The 25,489-nt window shown below is 36.5% G+C and overlaps 1 long non-coding RNA gene across 1 annotated transcript in view; it reads right to left on the minus strand.

The window, feature by feature from the left end:
* Window positions 1–8,761: 8,761 nt before the first annotated feature.
* The window catches only part of LOC112816262 (uncharacterized), a 143,212-nt gene continuing 126,484 nt past the window's right edge, over window positions 8,762–25,489 (minus strand). The window contains exons 3-4 of the long non-coding RNA XR_003206153.2: window positions 9,767–9,840; window positions 8,762–9,385 (exon numbers count right to left, since the gene is read on the minus strand). This is a non-coding gene — a long non-coding RNA (uncharacterized lncRNA). The remainder of the gene's footprint in view (window positions 9,386–9,766; window positions 9,841–25,489) is intronic.

The raw sequence follows: 25,489 nt of genomic DNA on the forward strand, positions 1-25,489 counted from the left end.
CATGTTTTTCCTGTTAAGACGTTTTGTTTGGAGCCAGAGTAGTGCAGTCTTGGAGTGTTCCAGGGTGCTTTGCACCTGTGACACCATGGTGATTCAGCTGGAGCTGTACCGAGTGCAGAACAGGTGCATCCTGGTGTGCATTGCACTGGTACAATGTTAGTGGAGTGGCTGGGGCTGGTGTGGGCTAAGGGTCTGAGGATCACCAAGGAAGTAGACTGGCACTATCTCTGCTATGAAGGTGGAGGGACTCCTCTCTGCACTATGAAGATGGAGGGAAAATGTACACTGTGGTGCTCATAAGGCCCTCTGACCAAAAGTGAGTTATTTAATTCACCTGCCATTGGGCAGAGTTCTAGGACTAGATCCTTTATATTCTAGGTGCTCTTTTCTTTTAAGTCTTTGTTTTACTTTTTTTAAAGATTTATTATTTATTTTAGAGAGAAAGAGAGAGCACAAGCATGAGAGGGGGTAGGGACAGAGGCAGAGGGAGAGAGAGAATCCACAAGCAGACTCCCCAGTGAGTGCAGATGTGGGGCTCGATCCCAGGACCCTCAGATCATGACCTGAACCCAAACCAAGAGATAGCCACTTAATTGACTAAGCCATCCAGGCACTCCTTAAAAAAAAAAAAAAGTTTTAAATTCTACTTAGTTAACATACAGTATTATATTAGTTTCATATGTAGAATATACTGATTCAACACTTCCATACAATATCCAGTGCTCATCAAAACAAGTGTACTCCTTAATTCTCATCATCTATTTAACCCAACTGCCCCACCCACCTCTCCTCTGGTAACCATCAGTTTATTCTCTATAGTTAAGAGACTGTTTCTTGATTTGTTTCTCTCTCTTCTTCCCCCCCCAATTGACCATTTGGTTTATTTCTTAAAAGCCATATATGAAAGAAATCATGTGGTATTTGTCAATCTCTGACTCATTTATTTCCCTTAGCATAATGCTTTTTAGAAACACCCATGTTGTTGCAAATGGAAAGATTTCACTTTTTATGTCTACTATTCCATTGTATATATATACCACTTCATCTTTATCCCTTCATCAGTAGGTGGACATGGGCTGTTTACATAATTTGACTATTGTATATAATGTTCCTATGATGACTGGGGTGTATACATCACTTAGAATATTATGTATTTTTTTTAATTCTTTAGGTAAATACCTAGTAGTGCAATTGCTGGACTATTGGATATTTCTATTTTTAACTTTTTGAGGACCCTCCTTACTGTTTTCCAGAGTGGCTGCATCAGTTTGCATTCTCTCCAACACTGCAAGAGAGTTCCCTTTCTCTACATCCTCATGAACACATGTTATTTCCTGAGTTGCTAATTTTAGCCATTCTGACAGGTGTGAGGCTATATCTCACTGTAGTTTTGATTTGCATTACTCTAATGGTGAGTGATGTGCATCTTTTCATATGTCTGTTGACCATCTGTATGTCTTCCTTGTTTTCTTTTTCCATTTCTTTTTCTTTCTTTCTTTCTTTCTTTCTTTCTTTCTTTCTTTTTCTTTCTTTCTTTCTTTCTTTCTTTCTTTAAATTTTAGGTAGTTAACATAAAATGCAATACTGGCTTCTGGAGTAGAAGTCAGTGATTCATCACTTACAAACAACACCCAGTGCTCATCATTACAACTGCACTCATTAATGCCCATAACCCATCTAGCCCATTCCCCATCCACCTCCGTCCTTCAACCCTCAGTTTGTTCTCCATCATTACGAATCTCTTATGCCTTGTTTCCTTCTTTCTCTCTCTCTCTTTTCTTTTTCCCTTTTTTCCTTTCCCATATATGCATCTGTTTTCTTTTCCAATTTATTAAATTCCACATAGAGGTGCCTGGGTGGCTCAGTCGTTAAGCGTCTGCCTTCGGCTCAGGTCATGATTCCAGGGTTCTGGGATTGAGCCGTGCATCGGACTCTCTGCTCTGCGGGAAACCTGCTTCTCCCTCTCCCACTCCCACTCCCCTTGCTTGTGTTCCTGCTCTCACTGTCTCTCTCTCTCTGTCAAATAAATAAATAAAATCTTTAAAAAAAATAAATAAATTCCACATATAAGTGAGATCATATGGTATTTGTCTTTCTCTAACTTATTTTGCTAAGCATAATGCACTCTAGATCCGTCTCCCTCCTTGCAAGTGGCAAGATTTCATTCTTTTGATGGTTGAGTAATATTCCATTGTGTATATATACCACATCTTCTTTATCCATTATCAGTCAATGGACATTTGGGTTCTCTCCATAGTTTAGCTATTGATAATGCTGCTATAAACTTTGGGGTGCATGTACCCCTTCAAATATGATTTTTGTATCATCTTGGTAAATATGTAGTAGTGCAATTGCTGGGTCATAGGACTGCTTATTTTTAAATTTTTGATGAATCTCCATACTGTTCTCCACAGTGGTTGCACTGGTTTGCATTCCCACCAAAAGTGTAAGTGTTCCCCGTTCTCTGCATCCTCACCAACACCTGTTGTTTCTTCTGTTGTTAATTTTAGCCATCATATCAGGTGTTCAATGGTATCTCATTGTGGTTTTGATTTGTATTTCCCTGATGGTGAGCAATGTTGAGCATCTTTTCATGTGTCTGTTAGCCAGCTGGATGTCTTCTTTGGAAAAGTGTCTATTCATGTCTTCTGCCCATTTCTTAGCTGGGTTATTATTATTTTTTTTTTTTTGGTGTGGAGTTTGATAAATTCTTTGTACATTTTGGATACTAACTCTTTATCAGATGTGTCATTTTAAAATATCTTATCTCATTCCAGAGATTGCCTTTTAGTTTTGTTGATTATTTCTTTCGTTTTGCAAAATCTCTTTATTTTGATGAAATCCCAATAGTTTATTTTTACTTTTGTTCCCTTTGCCTCAGGAGACATATTAAAAAGAAGTTGCTATGGCTAATGTCAAATAAGTTACTGCATGTGTTCTACTCCAGGAATTTCATATTTTCAGGTCTCACATTTAAGTCTTCAACCAATTTGAATTTATTTTTGTGCATGGTGTAAGAAAGTGGTTGTTTCATTCTTTGGCATGTAGCTGTCCAGTTTTCCCACACCAGTTGTTGAAGAGACTGTTTTACCATTGGAAATTTTTTTCTCCTTTGTTGAAGTTTAATTGACCATATATTTCTGTGTTAATTTCTGGGTTTTCTATTCTGTTCCATTGATCAATGTGTCTATTTTTGTGCCAATACCATACTGTATTGACCACTACAGCTTTATATTATAACTTGGAGTACAGAATTGTGATGTCTCCAGCTTTCCTTTTCTTAAGGTTGCTTTGGCTTTTTGGGGTCTTTTGTGGTTCCATACAAATTTTAGGATTGTTTGTTGCAGCTGTGACTAATGCTGTTTGTATTTTGATAGGAATTGCCTTAAATGTGTAGATTGCTTTGGTTAATAAGACATTTTAACATTATTTGTTCTTAAATCCATGAGCATAGAATGTCTTTCCATTTCTAACCTCTTTGGTTAGGTTCATTCAAAAGTATCTTTCTCTTTAGATACAATTTTAAATGGGATTAATTCTTTAATTTCTCTGTCTGCTGTTTCATTATTGGAATATACAAATGCAACAGATTTCTGTATGTTGATTTTGTATCATGCAGATTTACTGAATTGTGTATCAATTCTAGCAGTTTTTGATGTAGTCTTTCAGGTTTTCTATATGTAGAGTATCATGTCATATGCAAATAATGAAAGTTTGTGCTTCCTTGCCTATTCAGATGTCTTTTATTTCTTTTGTTCTCTACTGAGGCTGCAACTTCCAGTACTATGTTAAATAACAGTGGTAAAAGTGGAAATCACTGTCTTGTTTGAAAGAAGAAAAAAAAACTCAGTTTTTTCCCAGTGAGGATATTAGCTGTAGGTTTTTCATATATGGCCTTTATTACATTGAGGTGTGTTCTCTTTAAACATACATTTTTGAGGGGTTTTATCATGAATTAATATTACCTTGTCAAGTGCTTTTTCTGCATCTATTAAAATGATCGTATGTGTCTTATCTTTTATTAATCTGGTGCATCACTTTGATTGTTTTACAAGTATTAAGGCTCCCTTGCAACCCAGGAATAAATTCCATTTGATCCTGTGAATGAGTTTTTTACTCTGTTGTTGGAATCAGTTTGCTAATATTTTATTGAGAATTTTTGCATCCATGTTCATCAGTGATATTGACCTGTAGTTCAATTTTCAATGGAGTCTTTATCCAGTTTTGGTATCAAGGTAAAACTGTCCCCATAGAATGAATTCGGAAGTTTTCCTTCCTTTTCTATTATTTGGGAATAATTTAAGAATAAGAATTAACTCTTCTTTAAGTGTTTGATAGTATTTGACTGAATATATCTGGCCTTAGGTGTTTCTTTTTTGGCAGTTTTTTGATTACGGATTCAATTTCTTTGTGGATTATTGGTTTGTACAAGTTTTCTATATCTTCCAGTTTCAGTTCAGGTAGTTTATATGCTTCTAAGAACTATTCCATGTCTTCTAGGTTGTCCAATTTCTTAGCATATAATTTTTCATAGTATTCTCTTATAATTGTTTGTATTTCTGTGGTGTTGGTTGTTATTTCTCCTGTCTCATTTGTGACTTTATTTATTGGGTTCTTTTCTTTTTCTTTCTTTTTTTTTTTTTTTGGTAAATCTGTCCAGAGATTTATCAATTTAAAATTTTTTTCAAAGAATCAGCTCTCTGTTTCATAGTATTTTCTATAAATTTTTCAGTTCCTTCATCATTAATTCTAATATAATCTTTATTATTTTCTCCTTCTGCTGGCTTTAGGCTTCGTTTGTCATTCTTTTTCTAATACCTTTAGGTGAAAGGTTATGTTACTTATTTCAGATTTTCTCTTGTTTCTTTAGGTAGGCCTCCATTGCTCTATACTTCCCTCTTAGATCTGCTTTTACTGCATCCCAAAGAGTTTCAACTATTTTGTTTTCATTTTCATTTATTTCCATGTATTTTTTTAATTTTTTAAAATTATTTTTTTTTAATTTCTTCTTTGGTTCCTGGTTGACTCATTCATTGTTTAGTAGAATGTTGTTTAACTTCCATGTATTTGTGATACTTCCAAATTTTTTCCTATGATCGACTTCTATTTTCGTTGTGTTGTGGTCTGAAAATATGCATGGTGTGCTCTCAACCAATCTTTCTATACTTGTTGAGGCCTGATTTGTGACCTAATATGTGATCTCTTCTGGAGAATAGCCATGCACATTCAAAAATAATGTATATTCTGCTGTTTTAGACTCAAATGTTGTGGATATTTCTATTCAGTCCATCTGGTCCAGTGTGTGATCCAAAGCCATCACTTTCTTGTTTATTTTCTGTGTAGATCATCTGTCCACTGATGCAAATGTGATGTTAAAGTCCCTACCATTATTATAATATTCTCAGTGTGTTCCTTTATGTTATTAATTATATATTTGGGTGTTCCCATGTTGGGTGCATAAATATTTATAATTATTAGATGTTCTTGTTGGATTATCCCATTTATTATTATATAGTGCCTTTATCTCTTGTTACAGTCTTTGTTTTAGTATATTTTATATGATTTAAGTATTGCTCCTCTGGCTTTTTTTTTGATATCTCTTTGTCTGATAAATGTTTCTCCATCTGCTCACTTTCAATCTGGAGAGGTCTTTAGGTATAAAATACATCTATTAGGCAGCAAATAGATGTGTTTTTTTTTTCCCTTTCTGACACCCTGTGTCTTTTGACTGGAGCATTTAGTCCATTTAAATTCAAAGTAGTTTTTGATAGATATGTATTTATTGCCATTTTATTACTTGATTTTTCATTGTTTCTGGTGATTTTTTCTGATCCTTTTTGCCTCTGTCATTTTGGTCTTTCCTTTCCACTCAAAGAGTTCTCTGTAGTATTTCTTTCAGGGCTGCTTTAGTGTTCATGAACTCCTTTAGTGTTTGTATGGGAAATTCTTTACTTCTCTTTCTATTCCTAATGATAGCCTTGCTGGATAGGGTATTCTAGGTTTCAGATTTTTCCTGTTGAGCACTCTGACTGTATCATGCCCTTCCTTCTAGCTTGACAAATTTCTGTGGAGAGACCTGCAGTTAGCATTATGGGTCTTCTCTTGTTTGTTAAGGATTTTTTTTGGGGGGGGCATTATATATTGCAAATTTAATTACAATATGCCTTGGTTTGGGCCTGATTTTGTTGTTTTGTTGAGAATTCTCTGTGCCTCCTGGGTCTGGGTGTCTGTTTCCTTCCTCACTTTAGAGAATTATTTAGCTATTATTTTTTTCAAATAATTTTCTGCCCCTTATCTCTCTCTTCTTCTCTGGGATTCCTATAATACAAATGTTATTACATTTGATGTAGTCACTGAGTTCCTTAAGTCTGTTCTTGTGTTCCATAGTTCTTCTTTCTCTCCTTTGTTCAGCTTCATGATTTTCCATAATTTTGTCTTCTTGGTCACTAATTCATTCTTCTGTTTCTTGCAGCCTTCTCTTCTTTGCATCAAGCCTGTTTCCAATCCCATTTATTGCATTCTTCATTTCTGATTGATTCTTTTTTTTTTAACTCTTTTATCTCTGTGGTAAGGGTCTCTCAGATGTCTTCCATTCTTTTCTCAGGTTAAGTGAGTATCCTTATGAATGTCGCCTTAAATTCTCCATTGTCCATATTATTTATATGTGTTTGGCTTAGATCTCTGACCATGGCCTTATCTGTTTTTTCATTTGATATAAATTCCTCCATCTTTGCATATTGTGTAATTATCTGCCTTCTCTTCTGTTAAAAAACTCAGTTATGTCTCCTGCTCCTGAAAGTAATAGCTTTATGAGGGATAGGTGGTGTAGTGTTCCGGGCCCAGTGTTTCAGGCAGTGTCTCTGGTGTGTGCTGCATGTGCTCTGCCATTGTGTTTTAGCTGGACTATCCTTCAGACCAATCATCTAAAGAGGCTCCCCTTGTCTGCTGTGGGCAGTTCCTGGCCTACATGGGGTGAGTTCTAACTAGCTGTTCTCTGGTCTGCTTGTGAAATGAGACCTGACACCACTTACATGAGAACTGAGGCCCTTCAGAACTCTCTGGTTGGGAGACATGGCATAGCCAAGGATTTGTGCTTGTCTTTTGAGGGTGAGGACAGTCATACTGGGAATGAGGCAAGTTTGACTGAGGAAGATAATATCCCACCAGAGAGCAGGGGTGTGGGGCTTGGTGTAAGCAAGTTAGTAGCCAGTATTGGTGCTGAATTCCTTCCTGCAGGTGCCTCTGTGTTTATGCTAAGGAAAGGGTGAGGGAAATGGCATTAGCCGGCTCCTTGGTTCCTTAAGAGGGGTCTCTGTGAATGTTATCTCTCAGGGATGCAGTCTGAGAAGAGTGAATAATGTCCCCATTGTGTGCCCCAGTTGTTCTTCAAGTCATATTTCCACACCGTCTGCCCCCAGGTTGTTTGCCGGGCTTCTGTCCAGGAGCAAGGAAGTGCCCTCAGGCTTCTATCCCAGCCAAGCTTGTTAACCTTTAAAACTCTAGGGTTTATGCCCCACTTGTTGCAAGAAATCGGAAAATTCACCCCCTCTCATTTTCTAAGGCAATAGCTTTGGGGAAAAGTTCTCCTTGTGCATTCCCCTGTATGGTGTTTGCTCCTCTCTCTCTTGCCCTTCACCTTGACCACAGCTCTGTCTCCTTTGTAGCCCCCATGATTTGTTTCTCCCCTAAACCATGTCTTTGCCCTTCATAGCTTCTTCAGTGTGGTGTCTTCTCTCCTTTAGTCATGGGTTTATATTTCTGGTAGATTTCAAGTTGGTTTCTGGGTTATTTAGGATGATTTAATAGTTATCTAATTGTGTTCAAGTGTTGAGAAAAGCCTAGGGTCCTCTTACTCTGCCACTATCTTCCCTCCTCTCCAATTCCTAATTGATATTTTCAACAACAAAGATTGTTGTTGTTGTTGTTGTTGGGGTTATTGGTGTGTGTGTGTGTTTCTATCCCAGAGCATTTGGTATTTTTGTATGCTAAAGCCCAGTGATCACAGAAGCAGCATGTGGTCTGTGATGCTCAAACCCTGCTCCCATCTGTGCTATCAGGGTAAAGGATAACATAAACCAGACTCAAAGAAATTCCTGTGTGATTTGGTGGAGTTCCAGGGCTGGATCTTCTATATCCTAGTTGGACTGTTAAACTGTAGCTCTTTTATGTGCCCCAGAACATGGGGCTGGGATGGGGTAGGGGCTGGCATGGGCTAGGGGTCTGTGGACTGCTGGGCCAAGCCACCTATGTTTCCTAGCCCATGTTCCTGATGCAGTATTAAGATGGACGTTGGGGGAGAAAAAGTGCTGCTCATTAGTCCCTCCAACCTGGAGAGAGTTCCAGTAGTTCCCCCATTTTTGGCAGGATTCTAAGGCTGTTTCCTTTATATTGTAGTTACCCTTTCAAACTACAGCAATATTTTGTGCTCCAGAGCAAAGAAATCTGCTCAAGCCCCTCAGTACCAACCTTCCTCACTGCAATTTACAGCACTGTGTTCAAGGTTCCCTTTATATCTGTGTCTCCATCTATCTTGCCATTCTCTATGTGTTTTCTATCTTTTTCTTGTATAGAAGCTGCTCAGTCAGCCATCAGTTCTTTTTCACCAAGACTTGTTCTATAAATTCGGTGTGTAGTTTTGGGTGTCCATGGAAAAGTGAGTTCAGAGTCCTCCTACATCACTATTTTTGACCAGACTGATATCGAAAAATTTTGATATTCTCCTTTTATATTATTTTCTTTTTATTTAATTCATTTGTTAGCTGGGCTAACTCCAGGGGAAATATCAATCAAATAGTTATATAATTCATTATTAGTAATGTGTATTTAAACGTTGTACATATAATCATTTTTTCTTAAAACAGATAGCTTTGGTCTATTTGTATATTTCTTAAAAATAAAACTAAATTAAACCTGTAACTGTACAATAAGTTGTAAGACTGATTTACCAATGAACCTGTATACTCAAACTAAAGGATGAACATTTATTCATTTATTTGGGATGCATTTATTGAGAAAATATCATGCATCAAGATACCTATATAATAAGAACATGGCAGGTGCAATACAGGTGTGACTTTAGGATATTTGGGAAAACAAAATGAGTTTTACCCATTTTTATTAAAAACTACCTAGCCTCTAGGTGGTCAGGCATATATACCTCTCAATCAAGGTATTGACATTTAAAGATAATATGAACCAGGGCACCTGGGTAGCTCTGTCTGTTGAGCATCTGACTCTTGCTTTCAGCTCAGGTTGTGATCTCAGGGTTGTGGGATTGAGTTCTGAGTGGGGCTCCATGGTCAGCTGGAAGTCTGCTTGAGATTCCCTCCATCTCCTTCTGCCCCGCCCCTGCTCATGCTCTCTTTCTCTCTCTCTCTCCTTTTCTCTGAAAGAAATAAATCAATCTTTAAAAAATTAAATAAAAATATTAACCAACAGACTTAGAATCACTGTGTTTGATGAATGTTAATCTTTCTCTCACATTGAATCCTACCCTCTAAATAATTAACATCAACACTTGTGGAAACAAAGGGTAGCATTTAAAAGCTATTTTCCAGATTAATTGTAGCAAAATGACAAAGTCGACAGCTCCAAGTTCTCATTTCCATACAAAAATATCAAAACAAAAAAGAAGTGATCAGAACCATTTTGTCAGAACTCTGAATGATAACAAAAAGTTACAGCAGGTAAGCAGACACTGAATCAAGCAAAAGACCCTTCCAACGGTAGGAAGATTTTGTGGCAATTGTAGTTGCCCTCAACTTACCCTGTCTCTGCTTTTGGAAGTATCTTGATTTTGAAGCAGCAGCAGTCTGTATTAGAAGTTTGGAGCCCATTTCCCTGAATTTGGAGGGAATAGAACAGACATAATTAATAAATTATTGTGTATATCTATTCTAGACTGTGTGACAGTTATTTGACAGACTGATATAAGATGTTATCTTGCTTTTGCCTAACTCAGAACTGAGAGCAAAAGCGCACTAGCATTTCTAAAAAGCAATACAAGCTGAACTAATAACTTTTAGAGGACTGGGAAAAACATGATGGTCAAAGCAAACAATAGACTGTCTGAGGGAAAATCTGGGGACAGTTTGTTTGTTTGTTTGTTTTGAAACTAGGACATTCCTAAACAGCTATATACATGTCAAAAGCAAGACTCACTCAGAAGAGACTTAAGAAAATTCTAATGTTTCATCTTGAGTATTCTCTAGGCTCAGTGAAAGCCTGCCTAGGTGTTCATAGAAAGCCATGGCACAAAACCAATCAGCAAACATTAGAAGATATATTTGCCTTTCTTTTTTTGTTTCTTTGCTTGGTTTTTCTGTTTTCTTTTTATTATATATTTAGTTCCTGGTATTCAAGTAAATCTCTGTTTAAATAGCTAGCTAAATACAAGTTAAGGAACAGGGATTTCATCGACCATGCATGACAAAGAACAATCTTTGTAAAGATAATGTTGGAAAGTAACTAAACAAATGGACTACTACAGCTTTCCATAGTAACAACAAAAAGAACATCAACAAACAGGAAAAAGCAACATCTGGGGAAGTGAAAGATGCTGATATACAGAATTACCACATTATATAATTTAAATGTCCAATTTTCAACCATGACCAAGATAACTACAAGTCTTATAAAGAAACAGAAATATATGGCCCATTCAAGGAAACACAATAAGTTAAAAATATATATATCCTGAAGAAGAGCTGCCCATTAACTTACTAAACAAAGACTTTAAAACACGTTTTTAAATATGATCAAAGAACTAATGGAACTATGACCAAAAGAACAAAAACAAAACAAAACAACCACACACAGACATGCACACCAAAACCAAAACAAAACACTAAAGAAACCAGGAAAGTTCTATGAACAAAATGAGAATTTTAATAAAAATACAAAAAGTATAATAATAAAGGAAACAAAACATGTAAATTTATCTTTCTCTCTCCTTCCCCCTCTCTCTTTATAGATAGATATGGATATAGATACATATATAATCTATCACCTATCAATCTATAACCTATTGATTCTGTTTCCCAGGAGAACCTGAAGTAATACAGATTTTGTTACTAAGAGTAGCTCTATAGAGAAATAATTTTAAGGATGAGTTGGTTCTGAATAGATTTAAAGATTAGTGGTTCTACTTCCAGTAGTAAAGTGAGCACTGATAGTTCATGGTTTTCACTGTTAATAGAGATAGGCAAAATATCTTCCTTGGTTATACCTAATCAACCACTTATTAGAAACAAGTATTTGGATGACTGTATATCATGTTTTTCAAAACATTTTTTTGGAAAACTAACAATATAATGATGTTGTCTGGTTGTTCCCAATGTCGCTGGACAAAGTGATGGAAGAAAGGGACAAGCTCAGGGATTAGAATTCCAAGCTCAAGTGCCACATAAATGACTTAAGGACTTGCATGTGTACCTTGAAGGAGTCCCTTATTTCCTGTAGCAGCAGGGTTGACATTGTTAAAAATCAAACCCAGAACCTCGTCCTGTGACAGGGAGAATTACAACAGAAGTTAAACTCCAGGAAATCTACTCTTAAAGTGACAACATTGATCAGGGGAAAATGGGATTCTATAAGTTGGAAAGGGGTGTGTGGGGAGACCTTGGTGAACCTAGGGATATTTGGTCCCTAAATTCTGATTAATCTTTTTTTACCAATAGAAGAAATTTCCTCATGCCCAGCAGATTTGTCCTCCTCACTTCCAGTAGACATGTCCTGCCTACCCACGACAGAAGTGCCCTTCACACCCCCAGTGGCAGTACCATCCCCCCACTCAGTGGCATCTGTCTTCCACCTCCATCTGTGGGAGATGACTCTGTATTGCTTAAGTGTATACCAATGGCATCCTCTGGGGGCAATTGCTTTGCAAGATAATGTTGATTCTCCTCAGGACCTATCATGCCTCTTTGCTTCTAGACCTCTAATTAGACTTGTGGCCCAGCAGAGCCTTAAAGTTGATGTACAAAGTATACCCCATGGGGAGGCATGCTACACTCCAAAGGAACTACTTGAGTTTTCTAATTCAGACAAGCAAAATTTTGTGTAATATGAGTGGGAAAGGATATCAGGGTGTGGAATAATTGTAGAAGGAACATAAAATTGGATCAGGTCAACTTTATTGATATGAACAAACCAAATTTATTGATATGAAATTCTGCATTTAATGTTGCAACTCTAGACGTCAGAAAGCACTTTGTTTGGTTGGATGAAACAGACAAAAAATGTGAGTGAATTGGATGTGCCAAACATGCCTTGTTTTAATATGAAGCAAGGAGTTCAAAGATTTAGGGAGATTAGAATATTAGAATGAACTTGTCTTTTAAGACATACTCACCCATACTAACAGGGTCAGGAAGACATACCTTACATCACAAGTCTGAACAATAAATTTGTGAGAAGAGCCCCTTTATGGGCATGTTTGAACAGTTCTGTGATCACTCCTCATAGGTCAGAATCCACAGTGGTAATTGCAGTCACTTACTTGAAAATGTTAAATGCAGTGGGAGCATTGAGACCTCAGGGTGGCAAGGGTCAAGTGGAGGGACTCAATCTCCAAAGGCAAAGTGGGTGTGGCTACTATATTGGAGCAATTAGAACAGTCTGACTCTTGCAGACTTATGGCATTGACTATTTAATCATGGCATTCCTAGAATTAAAATCAACTGGAGGCTTACTAAATTCTCCCTTGATATATATAAGCAGAAATGTTCTAGGTCAAGTAAACAAAAGTCTAAGTTAAATCATAAAAAGAAAGTGTCACCATCCTTCAGTCAATTTCTAAATTGGAGCCTGTTTACAGACCAGAAGTCCTTAAATAAGGGCAATTTGGGTTCCTTTAAGGATGAATCCCAGTATACTACTGAAAACTGATACTGTCAAACTTTGTCACAGCCTTTCCCAAAGGGATCTAAGACTTTTACCAGGATAAATGTACATTGCAGAAAAGAAAATCATCAGACTTTTTAGGACAATTACACAGAGGGTCTGAACCTACACTAATTCCAGGAGACCAAAAGTGTCACTGTGTCCCATCAGAGTACTGCAAAGCAACTTGTACAACCTGGACATAGTTCTGTGTCCCACATAAAATTAGCAGCTTTTTGAATCTGTGAATGAGAGGGAATAACATACAAAAATGGGGAATACATTGTCTACCAAATTCAAAAGGGACCACTGAGTGTTGTGCTTCTTTCTTGATTGTAGTAGGGTCCAGAAGCAACAGCTCTAGAAGAAATATCTCAACATGTCCCCACCTACTGAACACTTAGAAATTTCTAGAAAGGCCCTGAATTTTAGTCAAAATTTCCTCAACCCCTATCTTAGCCATAAGTATAGAATAGTTGTTATATTTTTCTCACTAGGCCCAATCAACATTTTATCAATGTTATGGACCAGTGTGACATTTCATGGAAGGGAAAGGTGATAAATAACCTTTATTTTTTAAAGATTATTTGTTTAAGTAATCTCTACAACCAATGTGGGAACCAAAGTCATGACCCCAAGGTAAGAGTTGCATACTCTTCTGACTGAGCCAGCCAGGCACCCCTAAATAACCTTTAGATAATTAGGTACAGTTAGGTGGCATTACTCACAGGACTGGAACAAATTTCTCCTAAAGATTGTGTATGCTCTAAATTAACATTCAATGCATAGAACTGTTTTTCTGATCTCATTCATAAATCTAGGAACCAAAGGGATGGAAATCTGAGTGGCAGCATTCACAGTTACTTATGGTGAACCATAAGCAATATTTTAATTTTTAGTTCTCATGACTTTATGCTCTATTTGGCTAGAAGACTTTGTTCCAAAGAGAGGAATGTTTCTATTGGTAGACCCAACAATAATTGCACTGAGCTGGAAGTTAAGAATGCCACTTGGTGGGGTACCTGGGTGGCTCAGTCCCTTAAGCATCTGCCTTCAGCTCAGGTCATGATCTCAGGGTACTGGGATTGAGCCCTATGTTGGGCTCCCTGCTCAGCAGGCAGTCTGCTTCTCCCTCTGCCCTTCCCCCTGATTGACCTCTCTCTCTCTCTCTCTCTCAAATGGATAAATAAAATCTTAAAAAAGAATGCCATCTGGCCACTTGAGACTCTTTGAGTCAACAAGCAAAAAAAGTAATTACAGTGTTGGCTGGGGTGATTGACCTTGACTACCAGCATACATTGGACTATGACACTACAATGGAGGTAAAGAATACATTTGGAATACAGAACATCCTTTTGGTTGTCACTTAGTATTACTGAGACCTGTGATTAAGATCAATGGAAAGCTAGGGAGCCTGGGTGGCTCAGTTAGTTAAGCGACTGCCTTCGGCTCAGGTCATGATCCTGGAGTCCCTGGATCGAGTCCCACATCGGGCTCCCTGCTCAGCAGGGAGTCTGCTTCTCCCTCTGACCCTCTTCCCTCTCGTGCTCTCTATCTCTCATTCTCTCTCTCTCAAATAAATAAATAAAATCTTTAAAAAAAAAAAAAAAGATCAATGGAAAGCTACAAGAACCCAATTGAAGCAGGGCTACTATTCAAGCAGGACTACTTATGGCCCAGACCCATCAGAAATGAGCTTTCAGGTCACTTAATAGGTAAAGAATCACGATCAGCTGAGGTGTCTGTTGAAGACAAAAGGAATACAGAATAGGTAGTAGAAGAAAGTAATTATAAGTACCAGCTATAACCACATGGGTAATTACATACATGAAGACTATTATTGTCATTAATATTTCCTCATTTGTGATTAATATGTTTTTGTGTATATATGCATATGTTAGGAAAATATATATTTTTCTTTCTTTGCTTTTTTCTTATCATGTAACATAAGATGTGTTATTTCTATATTAGTATTTAAATATTGTTAATTTTACATCATAGTATTTAAATTACACACTATTAGGAGAAGAGTAAACATCACTCAAGAACTTTGCATCTTGATATGGGAAGGGATTCATTTTTTGGGGTTGTATACATGATAGTTGTATAGTGTTAGGTGGGATTATGACCTTACTGTTAGCTTTATTTGGGGATTCAGGATGCTTTAAAGAGTTGAGTACAGATGCCAAGTTGACCATGGGTTGAATTCTGATGACTAATCTTATGTATCAGAGCTAGGTTTAAGAAATGCCCAGGTAATTTGTAGAATATTGTTTCTGGATGAGTCTGTGAGAGTGTTTCTGGAAGAGATTAGCATTTGAATGGATGACCTGAGTAATGACAATCACCTTCATCATTGTGGGTGACCATCATCCAACCCACTGATGGCCTGCATAGGCCTGCATAGAACAAAAGGCCAGGGAAGAATAAGTTTATTTTCTGAGCTTGAACATCCATCTTCTCCTGTCCTTGCACACTGAAGCTCCTGATTCTTGGCCCTTTGTACCCAAACCATGGTTTACATCATAGCTCCGCCTGTTGTCAGGCATTTGGGCTTGAACTGAGCTTACATCATTGGACCCCTAGTTGTCAGCCCTTCGAGTTTCAAGTGATGCTACACAACTGTCTTTTTGGAGCCTTAAACTTTCAAATAGCAGTTTATGGGGGCCATGGTTAGGAGGATGGGTTAAATAGGTGATCAAGATTAAGAAGTACACTAATCATGATGAGCATTGAGTAATGTACAGAATTGTTGAATCCTTATATTGTACACTTGAAATTAATGTAACACTGTGTGTTAGCTATTCTAAAATAAAAACTGAATAATTCAGCTACCACCTTCTGCAAGATATTTGCTTTATTTTATTTTTTAAAGATTTTATTTTCATTTATTTATTTGAGAGAGAGAGATAGCACAAGAAGGGGAAGCTGCAGAAGGAGAGGGAGAAGCAGGCTCCCTGCTGAGCAAGGAGCCCCATGCTGGACTAGATCCCTGGATCCTGGGATCATGACCTGAGCCAAAGGCAGACACTTAAATGACAGAGCTACCCAGGCACCCCAAGATATTTACTTTAGATATAAGACACAAATAGTTTGAAAGAGAGAAGGTGGAAAAAGACATACCATGCAAATACTGGCCAAAAAAAAGCTGGGGTGGGTATACCAATTTCAGACAAAATAGACTTTAAGTCAGAAAGTGTTAAAAGATACAAAGAAGGGCGTTATATAGTGAGAAAAGAATCAATTCAACAAGAGGTATAGCAATTATTAATGTAGAAGTTATACACAGACACACAGACACACACACACACACACACACACACACAGCCCCAAATTATTTTTTTAAAAATTAGCAAAAATAAAAGAAGAAATAGTCAATTCTGCTATAACAATTGGAGAATTCAGTATGCTGGTTTCAATAGTAGATGGAACAATTAGACAATAATTAGATCCAACAAATATATATCAAAGACTTCACCACCAAAAATAGGTCAATATTTTTTTAAGTGTACATGGAAAATTGTCCAGGATAATCTATATGTTAGGTTATAAAATGAGTCTAAGTCAATTTTAAAAGATTAAAGTCATATAAAGACTTTTTAAATATCAATTGGAAAATTTAGAAAATATAAAAAATTAAACAAACACAGAATTGAAAAAAAAGTATAATGGGAATTATAAAGTAGATGTGAATGAAAAATGAACAAAAACCTCCCCACAATATAACAAGTTTTTGGGATGCCATAAGACAGTGGTCAGAGAGAAATTAATAGTTGTGAACCCTGCCACTAAAAAAGAAGAAAAACCTCAGATAAATAAAATTTACCATAGGAAGTGTAAGAAAATTAAAAAAAAAAAAACTAAATGAAAAGCTAAGAGAAGAAAGGAAATAATAAAAAATAGAAAAATAACAGAATTTTAAATATTGGTACATTAAAAAGATCAAAAATGTTTAGAAGCATTTGGCTGGACTGAGAAGAAAAAAGAAGAAACAAATAACTTAAATCATAAATGAAAGGGGGACAATATTACTGACATTAAATAAATCAAAGCTACTATAATGAAAGATTGCATGCCAAAAATTGAATATATTGAAAAATTTCTCAAAACAAAAATTATCTAAACAAACTCAAAATAAACTATGAAATCACAACACACCAATAAAAAGTAAAGAAATTGGATAAGTAAATATAAACCTTCCAAAAAAGGGCATGTTCAGGGCCATGTGGCTTTAATGGTGAATTCTGCCAAAGATTTAAAGATTAACAACCATACTTCACAAACTCTTCCAAAAAACAGAAGAGGCCAGAATATTTCACAGCTCATTTTATAAGACAAGCATTACCCTGATACCAAAACCTGATAGAAAACAAAGAAACAAACAAAGATACAGACTAATATCCTTAAGAATATTAAGGCAAATACTTCTCAATAAAATCCTAGCAGACTAAATCCAAGAGCATATCAAACAGCATATTAAAAGAATTGCATACCATGACCAAGTGGGATTTTCCCAAGTATACAAGAGTGTTTCAGCATAAGAATATCAATCAATGTAATAGTGGAATAAAGGTAGAAACGTACATGATCATCTCAAATGATACAGAAAAGACATTTAAAAAAATCTATCACTCTTCCATGTTAAAAACATTAATAAAAAAAACAAATATAAGGAAATAGCCTCAACGTAAGAATGGGAACTTACGCAAAATCCAAAGCTTATATTATCCTAATGGGAAAAAAATGAAAGCTTTCTCCCTAAAGTCAGGAACAAGACAAGGTTGCTTATTTCACCACTGCTCTTCAACATTGTACTGAAAGTTCTCTCCAGAGCAATTAAACAAGAACAAGAAATAAAAGACAGCTAAATAGGAAAAGAAAAAGTAAAACAAACTCTATTCACAGATAACAGGATCCCCTATGTAGAAATTTAAAAAAAAATCCCAAGGAAGTTAATAGAAATAATGAATCAGTTGATCAAATTCATAGGCTTGATCAAAATACAAAATTAGTTTTATATCAATACAGCTTCAATAAACAACCTAAAATTATATTAAGACAGTAATTCTGTTTACAATAGCATCTAGAAAATTTTACCAAGGAGAAATAAGTTTAAGCCAGGAGGTAATAAAATTGCACACTAAAAACTACAGAGCATTTCTGAAAGAAATTAAAGAGCCAAATAAATGGAAAAAATCACAAATCCATAGATAAAAAGATTTAGTATTATTTAGATGCCAATATTACCCAAAGGATCTGCAGATTCAATGCAATCACTGTCACAATTCCAAAAGCATTTTTAAAGTGGGGAGGGAAGTTGGTGTTCAAATTTATCTGTTTCACAAGAGGCCCTGAATTAAAAAAAAGATTCTTGAGTTTGAAAAACAAATTTGGAGGAGTCATAATCACCATTGTAAAACTATGGTGATCAAAAAGTTGTGGTATTGGGCGCCTGGGTGGCTCAGTCATTAAGCATCTGCCTTCAGCTCAGGTCATGATCCTGGGGTCCTGGGATCCTCCCTGCTCAGGAGGAAGCCTGCTTCTCCCTCTCCCACTCCCCCTGCTTGTGTTCCCTCTCTCCCTGTGTCTCTCTCTGTCAAATAAATAAAATCTTTAAAAAAAGAACACATGCAGAACTTTAAAAAGTCAAAAACAAATCAAACAATCCGATTTGAAAATGTGGAAATATTTGAATAGATATTTTTCTAAAGAAGATATATAAATGGCAGATATTTACTTGCCATGAAAAGATACTCAACATTATTAATCATTAAGAAAATGAAAACTAGGGCGCCTGGGTAACTCAATTGGTTAAGTGGCTGCCTTCAGCTCAAGTCATGATCCCAGGGTCCTGGGATCGAGTCCCGCATCAGGCTTCCTGCTCAGTGGAGAGCCTGCTTCTCCTTCTCCCTCTGCCTGCCTCTCTGCCTACTTGTGCTCTCTCTATCTCTGTCAAATAAATAAATAAAATCTTAAAAAAAAGAAAATGAAAACCAAAACTGCAATGTGATACCACTTCTCAACTTTAAGGAGGGCTATATTTAAAAAACTGAAAATAACAAGTGTTGGTGAGAATATGGAGAAATTGGAATCCTTGGACATTGCTGGAAGATTTTACAATGTTTACAATGGCACATTGTGTGAACAGCTTGGTAGTTCCTCAAAAAGCTAGAAATATAATTATCATATGATCAAGCAGTCCCATTCCTAGGTACATACCCCAAATAATTAAAAACAGGGACTTCAGGAGTTACTTTAGGCCAGTGTTCACTGCAGCATTATTCACAGTAGCCAAAACGTGGAAACAACACAAGTGTTCATTATCACATTAATGGGTAAAATAACTATGGTACATAACAACAGTGGAATATTATTCATCATTCATAAAAAGGGATGAAATTTTGGTATATGGTCCAACATGAATAAACCTTGAAAACATGCGAAGTAAAATAAGCCTGAACAAAAAGGGGAAATATTGTATTATTAACTGATATTAAATAACTACAATAATCAAATTTTATAGAAAGAGAAAGTAGATTATACATTGATGAAAGAAATTGAAAAAGACACAAATAAATGTAAATAAGTATATAGTACTCTTGGATTGGAAGAATTAATATTGTTAAATGTCCATACCATATAGCAATCTAGGGATTCAATATAATACCAATTAAAGTAGCAATAGCATTCATTATTCACAGAACTAGAAAAAATAACCCTAAAATTTGTATGCAACCATGAAAAGCCTTGAATACCTAAAGTAATACTTTCTTTCCTTTCCAAGTTTTTTATTTAAGTAACAATTAGCTAACATATAGAGTAAACTTAGCTTTGGGAGTACAATTTAGTGATTGAACACATACATACCACACCCTGTGATCCTCACAACTAGTTCCCTCCTTAATCCCCATCAGTTATTTAACCCCATCCCCTTGCCCTTCTCCACTCTGGTAACCATCAGGTGTTTTCTGTAGGTAAACATCTGTTTCTTTGCTTACCTCTCTTTCTACCCCTCCATGTTTATTTGTTTTGTTTCTTAAATTCCAAATATGAGTAAAATTATATGATATTTGATCTCTAGCTCCATTCACATCATTGCAATTGGCAAGATTTCATCGCTTTTATGGCTGAGTAATATTCCATTGTGTGTGTGATTATATATATAAAATCACATCATCTTTATCCATTCATCAGTCAATGGACATTTGTGTTCTTTCCATAATTTGGCTACTGTTGTGAAAGTTGCTATAAACATCAGAGTGAGTATATATTTCAAATTAGTATTTTCATATTTGGGTAAATGCCTAGTAGTGCATTTGTGGATTGTAAGATATTTCTATTTTTAACATTTTTTGAGGAAACTCCATACAGTTTTCCAGAGTGGCTGTAAATGTATTTGGGTAAATGCCTAGTAGTGCTATTGTGGATTGTAGGGTATTTCTATTTTTAGCATTTTTTGAGGAACCTCCATACAGTTTTCCAGAGTGGCTGCACCAGTTTGTGTACCCAGCAAAAATGTAAGAGTGTTCCCCTTTCTCTGCATCCTCACCAACATTTGTTGTTTTCTGTGTTAATTTTAGCCATTGTGATTGGTATAAGATGATATCTCATTGTCGTTTTGATTTGTATTTCTCCAATAATGAGTGATGTTCAACATCTTTTCATGTATCTATTGGTCATTTGTATGTTTTCTTAGAAAAAGTATCTTTTCATGTCTTTTGCCCACTTTTTAAATGGATTATTCATTTTTTGGATGTTGAGTTTTATATGCTCTTTATATATTTTTATACTAACCCTTTATCAGATATGACATTTGAAAATATCTTCTCCAATTCCATAGGCTGCCTTTTAGTTTTGTTGATTGATTCCTTCACTGTACTTTTTGTTTTCTTAAAGTCCCTGTAGTATATTTTTACTTTTGTTTCCCTTATCTCAGGAGTCATATCTAGTAAGAAGTTGCTGATGATGATGTCAAAGAGGTTACTTCTGTGTTCTCTAGGATTTTAATAGGTTTCCTGTCTCACATTTAGGTCTTTCATCCATTCTGAATTGATTTTTGTTTATGGTATAAGAAAGTAGTCCAGTTTCATTCTTTTGCAAGTTGCTGTGCAGTTTTCCAAACACCATTTGTTGAAGAGACTGTCTTTTTCCCATTGGATATTTTTCCTGCTTTGTCATAGTTTAGTTGACCACACAGTTGTGGGTCCATTTCTGGGTTTTCTACTCTGTTCCATTGATCTATGTTTCTGTTTTTGTTCTAGTACCATACTGTCTTGAATGTTATAGTTTTTTTTTAAATATAAATGAAGTCCAGCTTTGCTTTGCTTTTTTAAATAGTGTTTTGGCTATTTGGGGTCTTTTGTGGTTCCATAAGGATTTTAGGATTGCTTGTTCTAGATCTATGAAAATTGCTGGTCATATTTTGATAGGGATTGCTTAAATGTGTAGATTGCCTTGAGTAATATAGACATTTTATCAATATTTTTCTTTCAACCCATGAGCATAGAATATTTTTCCAGGGGTGCCTAGGTGGCTCAGTCAGTTGAGCATCTGCCTTTGGCTCAGATCAAGATCCCAGGGTCCTGGGGTTGAGCCCCATATTGGGGCTCCTTGCTAAGCAGGGTGTCTGCTTCTCCCTCTCCCTCTGCCATTCCCCTTGCTTGTGCTCACTCTCTCGGTCAAATAAATAAATAAACAAATAAATAATACTTTTTCATTTGTTTGTGTCCTCTTCAATTTCTTTCATCAGTATTTTATACTTTTCAGAGTACAGATCATTTACCGCTTTGATTAGTTTTATTCCTAGGTATCTTTTTTTTTAAAGATTTTATTTATTTATTTGAGAGAGAGAGAATGAGAGACAGAGAGCACAAGAGGGAAGAGGATCAGAGGGAGAAGCAGACTCCCTGCTAAGCAGGGAGCCCGATGCGGGACTCGATCCTGGGACTCCAGGATCATGACCTGAGCCGAAGGCAGTCGCTTAATCAACTGAGCCACCCAGGGACCCTATTCCTAGGTATCTTATCGTTTTGGTACAAGAGTAAATGAGTTTGATTCCTTGGTTTCCCTTGCTGCTGCTTCATTATTGGTGTATTATAAAAGCAACAGATCTCGGCACATTGACTGTTTATCTTGTGACTTTAGTGAATTCCTGTATGAGTTCTAGAAATTTTCCAGTAGAGTTTTTGGGTTTTCTATTTTGAATATCATGTCATCTACAAATAGTGAAATTTTAACGTCTTTCTTGTCAGTTTCGATGCCTTGTATTTCTCTTCGTTGTCTGATTGCTGAGGCTAGGATTTCCATTACTATGTCAAATAACACCAGTGAGAGTGGACATCCCTGTCTTCCCCTGACTGCAGATGAAAAGCTCTAAGTTTTTCCCTATTGAGGATGATATTCACTGGGGGTCATTGTATATGTCCTTTATGATGTCGAGGTATGTTCTCTCTATTCTTATTTTATTGAGGTGTTTTTTGTTTGTTTGTGTGTTTACCAAGAATGGAAGCTGTACTTTTTCAATGCTCTTTTGCATCTATTGAGAGGAACATATAGTTCTTATCTTTTCTCTTATTGGGGTGGCGTGTCCCATTGATTGATTTGTGAATATTGAATCGCCTTTGCAGCACAGGAACAAATCCCACTTGGACTTGGTGAATGATTCTTCAATTCGCTGTTGGATTACATTTGCTGATAATTTATTGAGAATTTTTGCATCCGTGTTCATCTGGGATATTGATCTGTGGTTCTTTTTTTTTAAATGAATTCTATGTGTGTTTTTGTTTCAGAGTATTGCTGGCCTCATAGAATGAATTTGAAACTTTGCCATCAATTTCCATTTTTTTTTAATATTTTGAGAAGAATAGGTATTTATTCTTCTTTAAATGTTTGGTAAAATTTCTCTGTCAAGCCATCTGTCCCTGGACTTTTGCATGCTGGAAGATTTTTGATTACTGATTCAATTTCTATGCTGATTATTGATCCATTCAAGTATCCTATTTCTTCTTGTTTCTGTTTTGGTAGGTTATATGTTTCTAGGAATTTATCCAATTCTTCCAGATTGTACAATTCTTTGGCATATAATTTTTCATAATATTTATTATGTTATGTTAATCACCATATATTACATCATTAGTTTTTGATGTAGTGTGCCATGATTCGTTGTTTCTGTATAACACCCAAGGCTCCATGCAGAACGTGCCCTCTTTAATACCATCACCAGACTAACCCATCCCCCCACCCCTCTCCCCTCTAGAACCCTCAGTTTGTTTTTCAGAGTCCATCATCTCTCATGGTTCGTCTCCCCCTCTGATTTCCCCCTTCATTCTTCCCCTCCTGCTATCTTCTTCTTTTTTTTCTTAACATATATTACATTATTTGTTTCAGAGGTACGTATCTGTGATTCAACAGTCTTACACAATTCACACCACTCACCGTGTACATACACGCCCCAATGTCTATCACCCTGCCAACCCCTCCCTCCAACCCCCCCCACTACAACACTCAGTTAGTTTCCTGAGATTAAGAATTCTTCATATCAGTAAGGTCATATGATACATGTCTTTCTCTGACTGACTTACTTCGCTCAGCATAACACCCTATCGTGCCATCCACGTCATTGCAAATGGCAAGATCTCATTCCTTTTGATGGCTGCATAATATTCCACTGTGTTTATATACCACCTCTTCTTTATCCATTCATCTATTGATGGACATCTTGGCTCTTTCCATAGTTTGGCTATTATGGACACTGCTGCTATAAACATCGGGGTGCATGTACCCCTTCAGATCCCTACATTTGTATCTTTGGGGTAAATACATAGTAGTGCAATTGCTGGGTCTTATGATAGGTCTATTTTCAACTTTTTGAGGAACCTCCATACTGTTTTCCAGAGTGGTTGCACCAGCTTGGATTCCCACCAACAGTGTAGGAGGGTTCCCCTTTCTCCACATCCTCGCAAACATCTGTCATTTCCTGACTTGTTAATTTTAGCCATGCTGACTGGGGTGAGATGATATCTCATTGAGGTTTTGATTTGGATTTCCCTGATGTTGAGCGATGTTGAGCATGGGTCTGTTGGCTGTTTGGATGTCTTCGTTGGAAAAAATGTCTGTTCATGTCTTCTGCCCATTTCCTGATTGGATCATTTGTTCTTTCTGTGTTGAGTTTAAGAAGTTCTTTAAAGATTTTGGATACTAACCCATTATCTGATATGTGATTTGCAAATATCTTCTCCCATTCTATCGGTTGACTTTTGGTTTTGTTGACTGCTCCTTTTGCTGTGCAAAAGCTTTTTATCTTGATGAAGTCCCAAGAGTTAATTTTTCCCCTTACTTCCGTTGCCTTTGGTGATGTTTCTAGGAAGAAGTTGCTACAGCTGAGGTCAAAGAGGTTGCTGCCTGTGATCTCCTTTAGGATTTTGATGGACTCCTGTTTCACATTGAAGGCTTTCAACCATTTGGAGTCTATTTTTGTGAGTGGTGTAAGGAAATGGTCCAGTTTCATTCTTCTGCATGTGGCTGTCCAATTTTCCCAACACCATTTGTTGAAGAGACTGTCTTTTTTCCATTGGACATTCTTTCCTGCTTTGTCAAAGATGAGTTGACCATAGAGTTGAGGGCCCATTTCTGGGCTCTCGATTCTGTTCCATTGATCTATGTGTCTGTTTTTTTGCCAGTACCATACTGTCTTGATGATTACTGCTTTATAATAGAGTTTGCAGTCCGGAATTGTGATGCTGCCAGCTTTGCTCTTCTTTTTCAACATTCCTCCGGCTATTCGGGCTCTTTTCTGGTTCCATACAAATTTTAGGATCATTTTTTCCATTTCTTTGAAAAAAGTGGATGGTATTTTGATGGGGTTTGCATTGAATGTGTAGATTGCTCTAGGTAGCATTGACATCTTCACAATATTTGTTCTCCCAATCCATGAGCATGGAAGGTGTTTCCATTTCTTTGTGTCTTCCTCAATTTCTTTCATGAGTATTTTATAGTTTTCTGAGTACAGATCCTTTGCTTCTTTGGTTAGATTTATTCCTAGGTGTCTTATGGTTATGGGTGCAATTTTAAATGGGATCGACTCCTTAATTTCTCTTTCTTCTGTCTTGTTGTTTGTGTATAGAAATGCCACTGATTTCTGTGCATTGATTTTATATCCTGCCACTTTGTTTAATTCCTGTATGAGTTCTAGCAGTTTTGGGGTGGAGTCTTTTGGGTTTTCCACATAAGCTTTCAGATCATCTGCAAAGAGTGAGAGTTTGACTTCTTCTTTGCCGACTCGGAGGCCTTTAAATTCTTTGTGTTGTCTGATTGCTGTGTCTAGGATTTCTAATACTATGTTGAATAGCAGTGGTGATAGTGGACATCCCTGCCATGTTCCTGACCTTGGGGGAAAGCTCTCAGTTTTTCCCCTTTGAGAATGATATTCGCTGTGGGTTTTTCAATGATGGCGTGTTTTTTTAATTTTTTATTGTTATGTTAATCACCATACATTACATCATTAGTTTTTGATATAGTGTTCCATGATTCATTGTCTGTGCATAACACCCAGTGCTCCACGCAGAATGTGCCCTCTTGAATACCCATCACCAGGCTAACCCATCCCCCC

This window comes from Callorhinus ursinus, unplaced genomic scaffold (genome assembly GCF_003265705.2).
Source record: "Callorhinus ursinus isolate GAN/ISIS: 27379988/994484 unplaced genomic scaffold, GSC_fseal_2.0 scaffold81, whole genome shotgun sequence".
NCBI classification, from domain to species: domain Eukaryota; kingdom Metazoa; phylum Chordata; class Mammalia; order Carnivora; family Otariidae; genus Callorhinus; species Callorhinus ursinus.